This window comes from Giraffa tippelskirchi, chromosome 4 (genome assembly GCF_054371585.1).
Source record: "Giraffa tippelskirchi isolate mGirTip1 chromosome 4, T2T-mGirTip1v1.2.pri, whole genome shotgun sequence".
Classification (NCBI taxonomy): Eukaryota; Metazoa; Chordata; class Mammalia; order Artiodactyla; family Giraffidae; genus Giraffa; species Giraffa tippelskirchi.
In genome coordinates, this window is record NC_137278.1 from 59,573,056 (window position 1) to 59,589,817 (window position 16,762).

The 16,762-nt window shown below is 40.3% G+C and overlaps 1 long non-coding RNA gene across 1 annotated transcript in view; it reads left to right on the forward strand.

Annotated features, from left to right (window-relative positions):
• Positions 1 to 16,485, forward strand: part of LOC145546385 (uncharacterized) — a 36,142-nt gene extending 19,657 nt beyond the window's left edge. The window contains exons 2-4 of the long non-coding RNA XR_014082873.1: positions 5,771 to 5,819; positions 5,903 to 5,971; positions 12,646 to 16,485. This is a non-coding gene — a long non-coding RNA (uncharacterized LOC145546385). The remainder of the gene's footprint in view (positions 1 to 5,770; positions 5,820 to 5,902; positions 5,972 to 12,645) is intronic.
• Positions 16,486 to 16,762: the final 277 nt, after the last annotated feature.

The following is a 16,762-nucleotide window of genomic DNA, read 5'->3' on the forward strand; positions in this document are numbered from 1 at the left end:
CACTGGGGCTCTTCCTCCCCCTCCAAAACTCTGGGGAGGGTGTCTGAGAGATGGGCCTTGGGAGCCAGCCTGTGGGACTCCACCATGCAGCTGTGCATGGAGGACAGTGGAGTGAAGAAGGTCACTGTGCTACCGGGGGCAGAGATAAGAAAGGAGGTGTGGTCCTGATGCAGACAAGCTGAAGCGGATGGAAAGGCAGAGATGCTAAGCTGGCTGTGGACTTGTGGAAAGCTGCTGTGTCAGGTTATGTTTTCTAAAGATGGCTCACTGATGTACATCACATGTTTTCCTTATAATGTGACTTGACACTCCTCCAGTGAGAGATGGGGGCCTATGTTCCCAACCCTTGAACCTGAGCAGGCTTTTGTAGCCAGTAGTTTAGGTGGAATGATGCTGTATGACTTCTAAGGCTGGGTCATAAAAGGCAGTGTGGCTTCCCTCTGCCTCTCTCTTAGGACACATTCCTTGGGATCCATGAGCTGCTGTATAAGAAGTCCAAACACAGAAGCTGCTGTGTTGGAGATACTACACAGAGTTAGAGGAGGAAGTATGAGGAGCCCCAAGTGTTCCATGGGGCTTCCCTGGTGGCTCAGATGGTAAAGAATCTGCCTGCAGTGCAGGAGACTGGGTTTGATCCCTGGGTCAGAAAGATTCCTTGGAGATGAGAATGGCAGCCCACTCCAGTATTCTTGCCTGGATAATTCCATGGACCAAGGAGCCTGGTGAGCTGCCAGTTCATGGGTTTGCAAAGAGTCAGACATGACTGAGCAACTAATACACACGAGTGTTCCAGAACCCAGTTGTTGGACTCTCCCCAGCCTAGGCACCAGGGATTTGAGTGAAGAAGATTTTGAGGTATCTTCAATCCCAAACAATCAGACTTAAACCTTATGAGAGACCTTGAGCAGACTCAACTGCTCAAGATCCAGAGCTGAGCACCTCAGGAATTCTCCACACAGACACTGTGAGAGAGAGAATGGTTACTATTGTTCTAAGCCAATTAAGTTTTGGTGGTTTGTTTCATAGCATAGCATCTGGAAAAGTGAGCCTGAAACATTTATCAAGATTGACTATAACCTGGGCATAAATTAACCCAAATAATATTTGGGATTTTTTAACTATTAGGGTTAACTGCAATTTAGTTTTAAAAATAAGAACCTGGCAAATATCATAACAATTGTGTATAACTAGGTTGAATTTATTCCAGAAATGCAAGGTTCATTTAACATTAAAGTGTTAATCAGTGTAATTAACTATGTTTTTCAGAATAAAAGCAAAATTTTATTAACTCAATAGAGGAAAAAAAGGCGTTTGGTAAAATTCTACATATATTCATGACTTAAGAAAAAGAGAAGTCTAGTGCCTATGGATGGAAAGAATCTTCCCCAATCTAATAAGCGATTCTCCAAATATCTATAGCAAATACTGTAGTGAAGAATAAAATATCAAAACCTTTCCCCCTGAAGTTGGGAACAAGAGAAGGGTGTCCACTATCACCATTTCTATTTAATATTGTCCTACCCAGTAAAAAAGGCAAGAAACAAAATAAAAAGTATAAGGCTTTGTAACAGAAGGGCTTCTCAGGCAGTGCTAGAGATAAAGAACCTGCCTACCAATGCAGAAGACTTAAGACACATTGGTTTGATCCCTGGGTCAGGAAGATTCCCTGGAAAAGGAAATGGCAATGCACTCCAATATTCTTGCCTGAGAGTTCCGCAGACAGAGGAGATTTGCAGGCTATAGTCCATGGGGTTGCAAAGAGTTGGACACTACTGAAGTGACTCAGCATGAACAGAAGGAAAAAACTGTCCTTATATATTATTGGGGGCTTTCCACATAATTCAAACAGTAAAGAATCTTCCTGTAATGTGGGAGACCTGGGTTCGATCCCTGGGTTGGGAAGATCCCCTGGAGAAGGCATGGCAAAACATTCCAGTATTCTTGCCTGGAGAATTCCACAGACAGAGGAGCCTGGCAGGCTACAGTCCACAGTTGCAAACAGTCGGATACGAATGAGAGACTAATACACACACACACACACACATACACACACGATTGACATACTTGTAAATGTAGAAAATTCATAATAATCTACTGATAAATTATTAGAATGAAAAGAATTTTAAAAGTTAAAATATTAAAATTATAGAAAAGTTCTTCCCAGGTGGCGCTAGTGGTAAAGAATCTACCTGCCAATGAAGGATATGCAAGAGATGTGGGTTTGATCCCTGGGTGGGGAAGATCTCCTGGAGGAGGAAATGGAGGAGGAAACTCACTCCAGTATTCTTGCCTAGAAAATTCCACGGACAGCATAGCCTGGTGGGCTACAGTCTGTGGGGATGCAAAGAGTCAGACACAGTTGAGCACAGCACAGCTCGAAAGAGTCTACTGAGGTTGATGAATACAAGGTTAATCGACCATAACCAACTGAGTTTCTATATACCATCAACAATCAGATAGTTTAAAAATGACATTAAAATGTCATCAAAAAACCCAAAACACATGAAATAGGGAAAACAGGTAAACTTACAGTTGAGAAGACTGGCAGTTCATCCAAGTGGACAAAATTACCAGCAAAGGGATAAGTTGACATTATGTATTAATACATGCTGACATGGTGCACAAAGAGAGACACAAAGTTGCTTTCATGACTTTTCCTTTTCTAAATGCAAAACCCACGTCTAACCATGAGGAAATACCAGATGAAACCAAATCAGGGATATGCTACCAAACAAAAACTGGCCTTAAATGTATTCTTAAACATTTCAAAACAAAGACAGACTCAGAAACTGTTCCAGATTAAGGAAGACTACAGAGACATAACGAATAAATGCACTATATGATTCAAAAAACAAAAATGCCACAGCACTTATTTTCTCTTTTGTTGTGGGGGCATTAGTAAAGGTATAAAGGAAATTTAAATAATGCACACAGATTAGAAAATAGTATTACATCAATGTTTATTTCCTGATTTTGATACATGTATTATGATTATATAAGAGAATATCATTGCTTTTACAAAATACAGATTGATATATTTAGAGATAAAACGAAATAATGTCTGCAATTTACTCTCAAACGTATAAATGAAGAAAAACACCATGTTCATGGACTAGAATATAATTCTCCTTAAATTGATGTAAATATTCATGCAGCCTCAATAAAAATCTTAGCAAGCTTTCTGTTTTGTTGTTTTGACAAGCTGATTTTGAAATTTATGTGGAAAAGCAAAAACCAAAAATAGTTAAGACAACTTTTTAAAAAGAAGAACAAAGTAGAAGGACTTGCTACTGAGTAAAACTTATAAATCTACAATTATTAAGACAGCTTAGTATCATGCAGGGCTTCGCTGGTGGCTCAGCTGGTAAAGAATCTGCCTGCAATATGGGAGGCTTGGATTCGATCCCTGGGTTCTATCCCCTGGAGGAGGGAAAGGCTTCCCGCTCCAGTATTCTGGCCTGGAGAATTCCATGGACTGTATAGTCTATGGGGTCGCAACGAGTCGGACACGACTGAGCCACTTTCACTTTCACTAGTATCATTCAAGGACAGATAGTAGAAAATTAGACTGAATACTCTGACCAGCAATAGACACAGACACAGACATTTGATCTATAGCAAAAGTGACACTTCAGAGCAGTGAAGAAAGATGATTTTTTCAGTAAATAGTACTGGTACAACTGGATATCCATATGGAAAAAAGAAGAAACCTGACCTCTGCATCATATATATAGAAAATTAACCTCCAGGAAATTGCAAATTCGATTGTATGAAGCTTCTAAAAGCAATATAGAAAACAATCGTCATAATCACGATGGAAAGAATTTCTTAACCACCAGGACACAAAAAGTGAACTAACCATGAAAGAAAAGATTGATAATTGGAAAAACCAACATTAATAGCATCTGTTCACAAAAAGACAGCGTTAAGAAAGTGAAAAGGCTGGCCATTAAGACTTATATACAGAATATATAAAGGATATCTTCTAATCAGTAAGACAAAATACAGACAAGATATTTTTAAAAATGGGCAAAATATCTGAACAGACTTTACAAAATGACTACTAATATATGAAAAAGTATTCAAAAATCAGTGAAATTAAAATGAAAACAACAGGGACTTCCCTGGTGGTCCAGTGGTTAAGACTCAGTGCTCCCAATGCAGGGGGCCTGGGATCGATCTCTGATCGGGGAACTAGTTCCACATGCTGCAGTTAAAACCCTAGTGCAGCCAAATAAATAATAAACAAATATTTAAAAAAATGAAAACAACAATGCATTGTACTGGACACTTCTATTAGAATGGCTAAGATTACAAAGACTGACACATAGCAATTATTGGTGAGGATGTAGAGCTAGTGGTAACTCTCATACATTGATGATGGGTAAATTGGAATGACCATGTGGTAAAAAATTGACAGTATATCCAATTGAGTACACACACACCCTAAGATCCCAACAGTTTCACTTCTAGATATTTGTCCTGCATCATGTATAGAAATAGTATTCATATTAGGCTCAAATTGGATACAGGTCAAAAGTAGAATGGATAGGGACTTCCCTGGCAGTCTAGTGGTTAAGATTCTGCACTGCCTGATGCAGAGGGCGCAGAATCAATCCCTGGTCGGGGGACTAAGATAAGATTCCACATGTGGCATGGCCAAACACACACAAAAAAAACCAAAAAAGCAAAAACAAAATGGATGAATAAACTGTGGCATACTTATACCATTTAGTATTGTTGGCCATAAGAATGAATGAACTGCAACATATTCAACCACGGGAATGAATTTCCCAGACATACTACTGCTGCCGCTGCCGCTAAGTCGCTTCAGTTGTGTCCAACTCTGTGCGACCCCATAGACTGCAGCCCACCAGGCTCCTCAGTCCCTGGGATCCTCCAGGCAAGAACACTGGAGTGGGTTGCCATTTCCTTCTACAATGCATGGAAGTGAAAACTGAAAGTGAAGTTGCTCAATCATGTCCGACTCTTAGCGACCCCATGGACTGCAGCCTACCAGACTCCTCTGTCCATGGGATCTTCCAGGCAAGAACACCAGAGTGGGGTGCCACCGCCTTCTCCAGACATAATACTGAGTAAGATACAAAAGAATACCCATGGTACGGTTCTATTACATGAAGTTCAAAACCAGGCAGAACCAATCTTTAATTTTTTTTCTTTCTATTAAATTATAACTTAAGTAGAGAAAATGCACAGATCGGAAATGTATAGGATGATTCTTACCTATGTAAACAGTTAGGATAACCATCACCCAGATCAAAATACAGAACATTTTCAAACTCAAGTGTGTTGCCTTCCAGATGACAGCTCCCAATATTAACCACTATTCAGACTGATTAGTTTTTTTCATAGCTTACTATTTCTTGACCAGATTGTTGATTACATAGATGTGGTCACTTTTTATTATTTATCAATTTGTATATTTAGGATTTGTGTACTTTTCTGTATGCATCTTATACTTCAGTAATAATTTTTTTTGAAGTTAATGATTCTATGATCTATGGCCCCTCAAATCCTGCACTGTAGAAATTTTATTCAGGTGTGTTCTAAACACTTGCTTCTTTCATTTCTGCTACTGTAGGCATATTTCATAAATTTATGACTGTTATCATTTTATGAGTCTATTCAAACTAAAAAGTCACATTAAAATAAGAAGGAGGAATAACATTTTAAAAATTATTGTACTATAAAAATCATTGTTTCTTTGTGAGGGAGATGATGAATACATGAACTATTTTTTCTCCCCCAGCTTTCCTGGTCTTCTAAAGAACAGCCTGAAAGACACTTCATCTGAAGAGGTAGGAGAGAGGCTCGAAAATATGCAAACAAAAGCTTCTCATTGGGCCCCAGTGTCTACCTGAACACTTTCTCTCTCCACCAGTCCCATTTAGATTAAGGTATGGCTCCAAGTCTGGTCTTCAGCATCAAAGTCTGACACTAATACCCCAAGGTAAAGTCTCTCATTACGTCTGCTGATATTCTTTGTATTGAGTTCATTAGTTTCATGCTGGGACTATGTACCTTTCTGTCTGCTGCTTTCTAAGGAAATTTGTAGGACTGGATACCAATAATTATGGGAACTGTGGAGTTTTATGTAGAAATTGACTTTTTGTTGTTTTTAATCTCTTTCCCCACCTTCGTCGTGTTGTACAATCTTTCTATTGAGAGAATGTCAAGCTGTTGTTATGGCTAATGTTAAAGGATATTATTTTTACATGAGTTAGTTCCAATTTAATCTCCATTTCATAAAATTACCACAAAATGAATTGATGGTTTAAAAAAATAATCACTTTTAGGAAACAGTTTGGGACATTGTGTTCCTACTATTAAGTGAACATCAGGTAGAATTTAATGTTTGAAAAATTAGAAGCAGTTAATTGCACTCAAATTATGACTCTCTCCTGAGGAAAGTATTTTGCAGACGACAATTATTAGTCCCACTTTGTAAATGAAAAAGCAAGCATTGAAGACATTAAGTGATCTGTGTAAATTTAGAGCCAAGAATGAGACTCAGGATTTCTGGCAACAAATTATCTGACCACAGGCAACCATTACAATTTAGCTAAAAATACAAGAATTTGTCAAAATAACCTTGATAAATTAATATGCAAAATTCAAAGGGAATCTCTACCTTATATATATTCTCATTACTGTTCCTTATATTCTCGGTCTCCACCGGTCACCCTCATTACCTAAGCTAAAAACCTGGTAGTCGTTCTTAACTCCTGCCTCTCTCATGTCCAATTAGACTTTAAGCCCTGCCAGTTACTCTGTTTCTCTTTTAAATTATTTCAAGCTTGCAAGAATAGTGCAAAGAATGGTTTTTTTTTTCCTCAACAATTTGAACATAAACTTCTGACATGGTACTGTAACACTCCACAAAAATCCCTGGAGATGAATGCAAGTTGTGTGTCAATAGTTCCTTCCTTCTTTTTTTAAAAAATTTATTTATTTATTGGCTGCATTGGATCCTAATTGTGGCCTGGGGACTCTTTAGTTACGGCATGTGGGATCTGGATCCCTGACCAGTGATCAAACCCAGGCCCCCGCGTTAGGAGCATGGAGTCTCTGCCACTGGACCACCATGGTAGTCCCATTTCATTCCTTCTTACCCCTGAAGAGGATTCTGTGGTACCACAGTTTGTTGATAACCTGTTGAAAGACATCTGGCTTGTTTCTAGGTTTTAGTGATCACAAATATAGCTGCTGTAACAAATAGGAAAAGGAGTACATCAAGGCTGTATATTGTCACCCTGCTTATTTAACTTATATGCAGAGTACATCATGAGAAACGCTGGGCTGGAAGAAACACAAGCTGGAATCAAGATTGCCAGGGGAAATATTAATAACCTCAAATATGCAGATGACACCACCCTTATGGCAGAAAGTGAAGAAGAACTAAAGAGCCTCTTGATGAAAGTGAAAGAGGAGAGTGAAAAAGTTGGCTTAAAGTTCAACGTTCAGAAAACTAAGATCATGGCATCTGGTCCCATCAGTTCATGGGAAATAGATGGGGAAACAGTGAAAACAGTGTCAGACTATTTTTTGGGGCTCCAAAATCACTGCTGATGGTGATTGCAGCCATGAAATTAAAAGACGCTTACTCCTTGGAAGGAAGGTTATGGTCAACCTAGATAGCATATTTAAAGGCAGAGACATTACTTTGCCAACAAAAGTCCGTCTAGTCAAGGCTATGGTTTTTCCGGTGGTCATGTAGGGATGTGAGAGTTGGACGGTGAAGGAAGCTGAGCGCTGAAGAATTGATGCTTTTGAAGTGTGGTGTCGGAGAAGACTCTTGAGAGTCCCTTGGACTGCAAGGAGATCCAACCAGTCCCTCCTAAAGGAGATAAGTCCTGGGTGTTCATTGGAAGGACTGATGTTGAAGCTGAAACTCCAATACTTTGGCCACCTCATGCGAGGAGTTGACTCATTGGAAAAGACCCTAATGCTGGGAAGGATTGGGGGCAGGAGGAGAAGGGGACGACAGAGGATGAGATGGTTGGATGGCATCACTGACTTGATGGACATGGGTTTGGGCAAACTCCGGGAATTGGTGATGGACAGGGAGGCCTAGCGTGATATGATTCATGGGGTCACAAAGAGTCGGACACGACTGAGCGACTGAACTGAACTGAACTGAACTGAAAGCGAATGGGGGTAACGGTAAAATGAGAGTATTGGATTAACAGATGCACATTACCATATATAAAATAGATGAACAACAATGATTTACTGTATAGTATAGGGGCTTCCTAGGTGGCTCAGTGGTAAAGAATCCGGAGACACAGGAGACGTGGGTTTGATTCCTGCATCAGGAAGATCACCTGGAGGAGGAAATGGCAACCCATTCCAGTATTCTTGCCTGGGAAATCCCATGAACAGGGGAGCCTGGCAGGCTACAGTCCATGGGATCACAAAGAGTCAGACACGATTGAGTGACTGAACGTGCATGACCTTATATGTATGCACAGGGAACTATATTCAATATCTTGTAATAAACTATAATGGAAAATAATTGAAAACATATAGATATATACAAACATATATGTATAACTGACTCCCTTGCTGTACACTTGAAACTAACACAATATTGTAAATCAACTATGCTGCTGCTGCTGCTAAGTTGCTTCAGTCGTGTCCTACTCTGTGCGACCCCTTAGACAGCAGCCCACCAGAGTCCTCTGTCCACAGGATTCTCTAGGCAAGAATACTGGAGTGGGTTACCATTTCCTTCTCCAGTAAATCAATTATACTTCAATAAAAAACAATATAAAATTCTTCATAAAGTTATCCAGCTACCTCACTCTTTCTAAATCTTCATATGAAGTGGCAATCTACTTCTCTTCTTATTTAAATATTTGAAAGTTTTAAATTGATTTCACATGTAAAGTTTTTAGCTTCACAGTCATCACTAATAATTGCAGCATTTTACTCTGGCAGCAATAAATATACATTTATATATTTTTTATCGAACAGGTAGAATTTCTACTTATAAACACATAAGGAAAATTGACTCAAAGTTACATCTAGAAAGCTCAGTCACTTTGGAAAACAAATATTCTAATACAGTGAGACCAAACCAATGTCTTGTTCAGTTGTTGCTGTTATACTGATTAGATAGGCTGTGTACCCTTCCACAGCAATCTTTCCAAAGAAAAATTGAAGGCAGGAGAAGAAGGGGATGACAGAGAATGAGATGGTTGGACGGCGTCACCGACTCGATGGACATGAATTTGAGCAAGCTGCAGGAGTTGGTGATGGACAGGGAAGCCTGGCGTGCTGCAGTCCATAGGGTTGCAAAGAGTTGGACATGACTGAGTGACTGAACTGAACTGCATACTTCCACAGGATCGCTGATTACACAGAGGCTCCAGCATGAAAGAAATGACATTCAAAGGAGTACTTAGTCAAAACTAAAGTCAGTTCAGATTATAGTTGAATCCGAGGTTGAACCCAAACTTCGGTATATGTCTAGTATTTGTTTGTGTATTATACATTTCCCATGGCACTAATATATATATTATAAAACATATATACCCCCTAAACTTAAAGTGTGAGCTCTAGTACTTTCTACCTATATTTCAGTAAAGCTTCCTGCGTACACACCCCCTTCCCCCTTGGGGATCACTGATCTAAGAGAGAAAATCTAAGCTCTTTAACCTGATGTAACAGAACCCTTCAAGATCTGGTCACTGCTTCATAGAGAACAGACGTTGTCAAGGGGGAGGGAATTGGGGGAGAGATGGATTGGGAATTTGGGATTAGTTGATGTAAGCTGTTTATATAGGATAGATTAAAGAGCAAGGTTGCACTGTATAGTATAAAGAACTATATTCAATATCTGGTGATAAACCATAATGGAAAAGAATATTTTAATAGGATACGTATATGTGTGTATATATATATATATATATATACATATATAACATATAATACATATCTATATATATAACTGAATCACTTTGCTGTATAGCAGAAATTAACACAGCATAGTAAATAAATTATATCTCAGTTTAAAAAAAAAAGATCTGGTTACTGGTTTACTAGTCATCTCTCTCTGTCCACTCCAAAAGCATTGACTTGCTTGTAGTCTCCTAGGCATCCTGCTGTTTCTTGCCTCCGTTCCTTTGCTAGGGCTGTAACCTGTGCTTATCATGAAATTTTCTTTGTTTGCTTGGTTAACTCCATTCATACTTTTGTCTGCTCAGACACCACACTCTCCAGGAAGTTCCTGGCACTCCTTTGTCTCTCTTTTGATGTCGTGTTAGGTATTCCTCCTCTTGGCTCCCAAATCTCTAGTGGGTAGTTCTATTCTTAAACTTATTAATTGTATTTTAATTGTCATGGGGGACCCTGAAACTGATATGTTTCTGCAACCCTGGAAGATTGGGGCTAAAATAGAAATTAAGCTGGGTTGAAGAAAAGTATAAAAAGTTGTACTTTCTGTATTCTTGAGAGTTTTCAGACTGAGGTTGGAATCTACCTTCCTTGTTGACCCTGGCCCAGGGGTTAGGTTCAAAGATGAAGAAGGTGAAGATAGATATACTTGTGCCATATACTCAGATATATTCAGATGTAGTGCTAGGAAATAGATGGCTCTGTCAAAGGAAGATACCTGAGAAGAGTTTCATAAGAGGATGTCTAGGAAAAACTCACCATCTTTTCCCTTCCTCTCCCCTACATTTCTGACCTCAGGTTGTAGGTTCTTTCCACAATGACTGTTTCTCTGACACCAGCTAGGTGTCCTGCTATCAATTCAATCCTTGCACTAACTGGAGTTAGTGCAGACTCCATAAGTGAAGGGCTCAATCCCACAAGAGTGTGCCTCAATACAGAGGCCACCCCCAAGTAGTAAGTCCCCAGGTTACCCACAGCTTCTGTCTGACTTGGCTACAGACTGGAGGGTCCCATCACCCTCTCCTCAGGTTCAATAATTTGTGAGTGGCTCTCAGGACCCAAGAAAAAGTTTATGTACTGTTGCTGATTTATTGCAAGGGATATTTTAATGGGTATAAATGCAGAGCCATATGAAGAGGTTCATAGGACAGGTCTGGAAAGAAACTGAGTGAAAGAGTTTTTGTCCTTGTGGAGTTGGGGTCTGCCACCTTCCCTGCACACGGATGTGTTCGTCAACCCAGAAGCTCTCTGAATCCTGTACGTTGGGGACTTTTATGGAGGCTTCATCTTCTGGCTATGTTGTTTATTCGCTCAGTCATGTCTGACTCTTTGAGACCCTATGGACTGCAGCATGCCAGGCTTCCCTGTCCTTCACCATCTCCTAGAGTTTGCTCAAACTCACGTCCTTTGAGTCGGTGATGCCATCCAACCATCTCATCCTCTGTTGTCCCCTTCTCCTCCTGCCTTCAATCTTTCCCAGCATCAGCGTCTTTTCCAATGAGTCAGTTCTTCGCATCAGATGGCCAAAGTACTAGAGCTTCAGCATTAGTCCTTCCAATGAATATTCAGGGTTGATTTCCTTTAGGATTGACTGGTTTGATCTCTTTATAGTCCAAGAGACTCTCAAGAGTCTTCTCCAACACCACAGTTCCAAAGCATCAATTCTCGATTATTAGCTCCTTTTCCAACCCTTCTTCACTTTCCAGAGACTTGGGGGAAGGGGGGGCAACTGAAATTTCCAAGCTTCTAATCATAACTTGGGCTTTTTGGTGACCAGCCTCCTTCCAAGAGCTCACCCAGAGTTGCCTCATTAGAACAAAAGACACTCCTATCATCCAGAAAATTACAAAGGTCTTAGGACATCTGGATCAGGACTGAAGATTAGGGCACGAGATTTTCCTAGCACTCTTGTTTACAAGGAGTTTAGGAGCTCTGTGTCAGGAACCAGGTGCCAGAAACCACTATGTGTTTCTTATTACTTCACAGAGACTACTTAACCAAGGTGTCGGCTGTGTGTAGGTACCCAGTGTGTGCAACAGCAGGCTCTGTTTCCATCCTAGACCTGCAGAGGCCATGGGAGGGAGTAGTTACAGGAATCCAGAGACACAGCTGATTGGACATGGTCACCTGACAGGAGCAGGGACCTCTGAAGTGACCCTGCTGGGAAATAAGACACCCAGCCTTACTCTCCTGCCCCTCCACCTCCCCCCGCCCCCTGCCCCAACCTTTGGCTGAGTTCAACCGGAAACCAGAGGGCAGAGCAGCCTGGTGATGTGGTCCTGGGCACAGGGCATGGTGGGGAAGGCAGAGTGAGGATCAGGAGGGCAAACAGAAGGCATCCGCACAGTGGGTGACCAAAGTACCCTTGAAAATCCCTAAAGTCCACCCTCGACCCCTCCTCCACTTAGTCTTAAGGTTTCACACACGAAACTTTACATAAGCGACTTATTGTAAAGTGGTGGCAGATGCTAAAATCTTTGCCTTATTCCCTTACTTCTGAGAGGACTGCTCTCTCTCAGCCATTCAACCATGGCTGTTTGGCTGAAGCGCTGGGGGAATTCTCTAATGTAGAAGATTAGCGAAACATCAGACATCACAGACGCAAATGCCTCAGGGGGCCAGGCGGGTAAAGAAAATCAGACCAAATGAGACATCAATGGATGCAGCTGCAGGCAAGCCAGTGGGTGATCTCAGGCTCCCTTTCCTAATGCTATCTCTTTTCATCAGCCTTCCGTTCAGGGTGATGAGCAACTACAGTGCTGACTAATCACTTCTGGATGCAGAATGAGATTCACAGAAAGCAATCTCCCCTGCGCTCTTCCAAAAGACCGATCCCTCAATAAATGTGGGCAGAAGGCTGGGGGCACTTCCCTTCAGGAAGCCTACAAGGTGCAAGAACTGCTCTGAGTGCTTCCCTTGAATTAGTGCGTTTCATCCCTTTCATGTCCCTACAAGGTAAGAATTATTATGATCATGACTTTACAGGTGAGGAAACTGAGGCACAGAGATGTTAAGGAAGGGCCAGGTGACCTGCTTCATCTGTTCAGCTGTGCATTTTGGGCAGGACTGTCTAGCTGGCAAGAACCAAGGGGATTATGTATTCATGTTTGAACCTTATTTGGATCTAATTTGGTTTAAAAAAGGATTTGAAGTGTCTAGAATATTTCACCTCTGAAATACATTACAAATCATATCATTAAGAAAACAGTAAATCTGGAAAATAATGAAGTTTACTTTTTAGAGGGGCTGGATATTTGTGTGGCCATAGTAGTCATGGCTGCGATAGCCTCTTGGAGCAGGAAGTCAGAGTAGCCTCTCTTCACTTGTTTGGACACCTGCCTGGGCCTCTTGGGACCTGTGGGTTTCCAGGTATTACCTGTTCACTTTGCATTCCAGACACATTCCTTTGGAATAAACAGATGGTAGGGAGAGCTGGACTTTGTAGAAGATTCTTTCTCCTTGGATACCTTACCCCACCACCTGCAGCTCCTCTATATTGGACAACTTATATGGAGTGTTTGATCTCCACAATGGGTGTTTAATCGCTTCCAAGATACATCAGCATAAGACAAACCATTATTTGCAAACATCTAGCACTACACTGAGTAAGAGGGGTGGAAAGGGACACCTTACCTTGTTCCTGATCTTAGGAGGAAGGAATTTGTTCCTTTACCATGAATAATCATGTTAGCTATGGTTTGTTGGAGATTCTCTTAAAAAGTTGAGGCAATTCCTCTCTATTCCTGTGCTGTGTGCTATGCTTAGTCACTCCAGCTCTTAGTCACTCCAGCTTAGTCTTGTCCAGCTCTTTTTGCAACCCCGTGGACTGTAGCCCACCAGGCTCCTCTGTCCATGGGGATTCTCCAGGCAAGAATACTGGAATGGGTTTCCATGCCCTCCTCCAGAGGATCTTTCCAACCCAAGAATCAAACCTAGGTCTCCCCCATTGCAGGTGAATTCTTTACCATCTGAGCCACCAGGGAAGCCCAAGAATACTGGAGTGGGTACTTTATTTGGTACCATAATTCAATTTAGATATATTGCATAGAATGTACCAATAGTCATTAAGAACCAAAAACACCTCCATGACTTTCTACAGGTGACCGTTTTAATGGTGAACTCTAGGTCACAGCATAGTAACTGTCAAGAATTGATTCATCTTGCATAACTGAAACTTTATACTCGTGGAACAACTCCTCATTCCGCCACCTCTACCCCACCCTGTTCCACCCTAGACTCTGGCAACCACCATTCTGCTATCCACGTCTCTCAGTCTATTTTAGATATTTTACAGAAGTAGGATCTTGTAGTATTTGTCCTTCTGTGACTGGCTCATGTCACTTAAAGCAATGTCCTCCAGGTTCATTCATGTTGTCACATAGGTCAGGATTTCCTTCCTTTTTTTAAATGCTGAATTATATTCCATTGTGTGTATATACCACATTTTCTTCATCCGTCAGTGGACATTTAGGTTGTTTCCATATCTTGGCTATTGTGAATAATGCTGCAATGAACATTGAAGTGTATGTATCTTTTCTAGCTAGTAATTTTTGTTTTCTTTAGTAAATACCCAAAAGTGAAATTGCTGAATCAGATGATAGTTCTATTTTTAATTTTTTGAGAAATCTCCACACTGTTTCCCACAGTTGCTGCATCAACTTACAAATAGTGCGTGAGAGTGCCCTTTCTGGAAGTTTGTATCTTTTCAAAGAATCAAATTTTGGGTTTGTTGATCCCCCTATCATTTCTTTCTTCCTTTTATGTCTTTAATTTTTTCTCTTATCATCATCATCTTTCTTTGTTTTGGGGCCCATTCTGTTGCTGTTAATACTTTAAACTTAACAAATATTTAGGTGATTACTTCTCTTCTTTTCTAATATAAGCATTTAAGACTCAAATTTTACTTAAATATCACTTTTGCTATATCTCACAAGTTTTCTCATGTTAAATTTTTGTCACCATTCAGTTCTAAGCATATATTTTTTTAAATTTCTGTTATGACTTCTCCTTTGACCAACAGATTGTTTAAAGAATGTTCCAAAATTTCCAAATGTAAGGGGACATTTTCTGTGTGTATGTGTAATTGAGTCTTATTAAATTGCATTGTGGGCAGAGATTTTGTTTTGTATAATTGGTACCTATTCATTTCAATTTGTTGAGACTTGCTTTACACCCTGGTTCAGCAATTCTCAAGTGTGGTCTGCAGATCCCTGGGGATTCCCAAGACCCTTTTAGAAGAACTATGAAGTCAAAACTATTTTCATAACAATACTGGGACATTATTTGCTTTTCTTACTGTGTTGCTATTTGCATGTGATGGGCAAAACTGCTGGTGCCCTGGCATGAATCCTAGTGGTGGCCCGAAACTGTGTATCATTGTATTCTTCACCACCATAAAGTTGCAGGAAAAAAAAAATTCAGTTTCACTTAAGAATGTCTTTGATGAAGCAGTAAAAAAGTTACACTTTTAATAATTCTTATTTACCTTGAGAGCACATCTATTTATTACTCTGTTTAACAAAATGGAAAGTACACATACAGCATTTTTGCTGCATTTCAAAGTGTGATGATTTTCCCATGAAAAGCACTTGTGTGGATAAGTTGAAAGCAGAATCAGCTTTTTTTTTTTTTTAATGAAATACTTTTTTTTTTTTTCAAACTGGACAGAACAACTGACAAGCAAACCTTGGTTATTCAGACGTGAGTATCTGGCAAGTATTTTCTTGAAAATGGTTGTAGTAAACCTGCCATTTTGAGGAAAAACTATGAAATGATTATGGTCAGTGATAACATTTGAGCTTTGAGGGAAAACTCAAATTTAGGGAATTTTGACAGCTTCTTAATACATAAGGACTTTTCTTATGAGATTGGTGGTGATATCAACAAATATAATTTTTAAAAATACATGTTATATAGTGATATGTGTCAACTTTGGACCGATATATATACTTCATGAACAATTATTTTCCAAATGATCAATATATGAAGTCCAAAGTTATGCGGGAGTAAAAGGTGGACTCAGGTGCACAGTAGTCTGCTGGATTTTCATGTCGCAGGGTGTGTAAAGTTCACTGATGTGGTTTCAGAGTCCACTGTCAAGTAACCTTTAAGAAATGATCACTTGCTGAATTCGAGTGTAGTATCAGAGAAGAACATTCACAATGATCTGAAAAGGCTGTTAAAATACCCCTCCCTTTTCTAGCTACATATCTGTGTGTCCGTGCCTTCTGGGTAAACACCACCAGGAACAGAGCAGTAATTGAACCAGGTGGGTTTATTACTCATTGCAGGGAAGGAGAATATACACCAGCAGGAGTTGTCTACAGCCTTGGTAAGATGATTTGAGAAAAGACATAGGATCTGGGTTTAGTTTGGTGATTTGCGAGGAGGGTTTAAGAAAACAGCTTTATTCTGGATTGGATACTATCAAGATGTGGGGGTAATTTTATGATTTGGCTTCTTAATGAATCTTATGCATAGAAGGTATAGTGGGTTGACCCCTCAAAAAATATGTCCACATCCTTACCCCAGAATCTGTGTTAGCTTATTTGAAAAAAAAAAAACAAACTCCTTGCAGACAGTTACAATTAAGATCTCCAGATGAGATCTTCCTGGTTGTCTGGGTAGGTCCTAACTCCATGACAAGTTCCCTTACAGAGAAAGGCAGAGGGACATTTGAGGAGGACACAAAGAAGAAGGCCATAGGAGGACAGAAGCAGACACTGGAGTGATGTGACCACAGGCCAGGGAACTCCTGGAGCCTCCAGAAACTGGAAGAGATGAGGAAGGATCTTCCCCTTGAGCCTTCAGATGGAGTGCGCCCTGCCAACACCTGGCCTTCTCC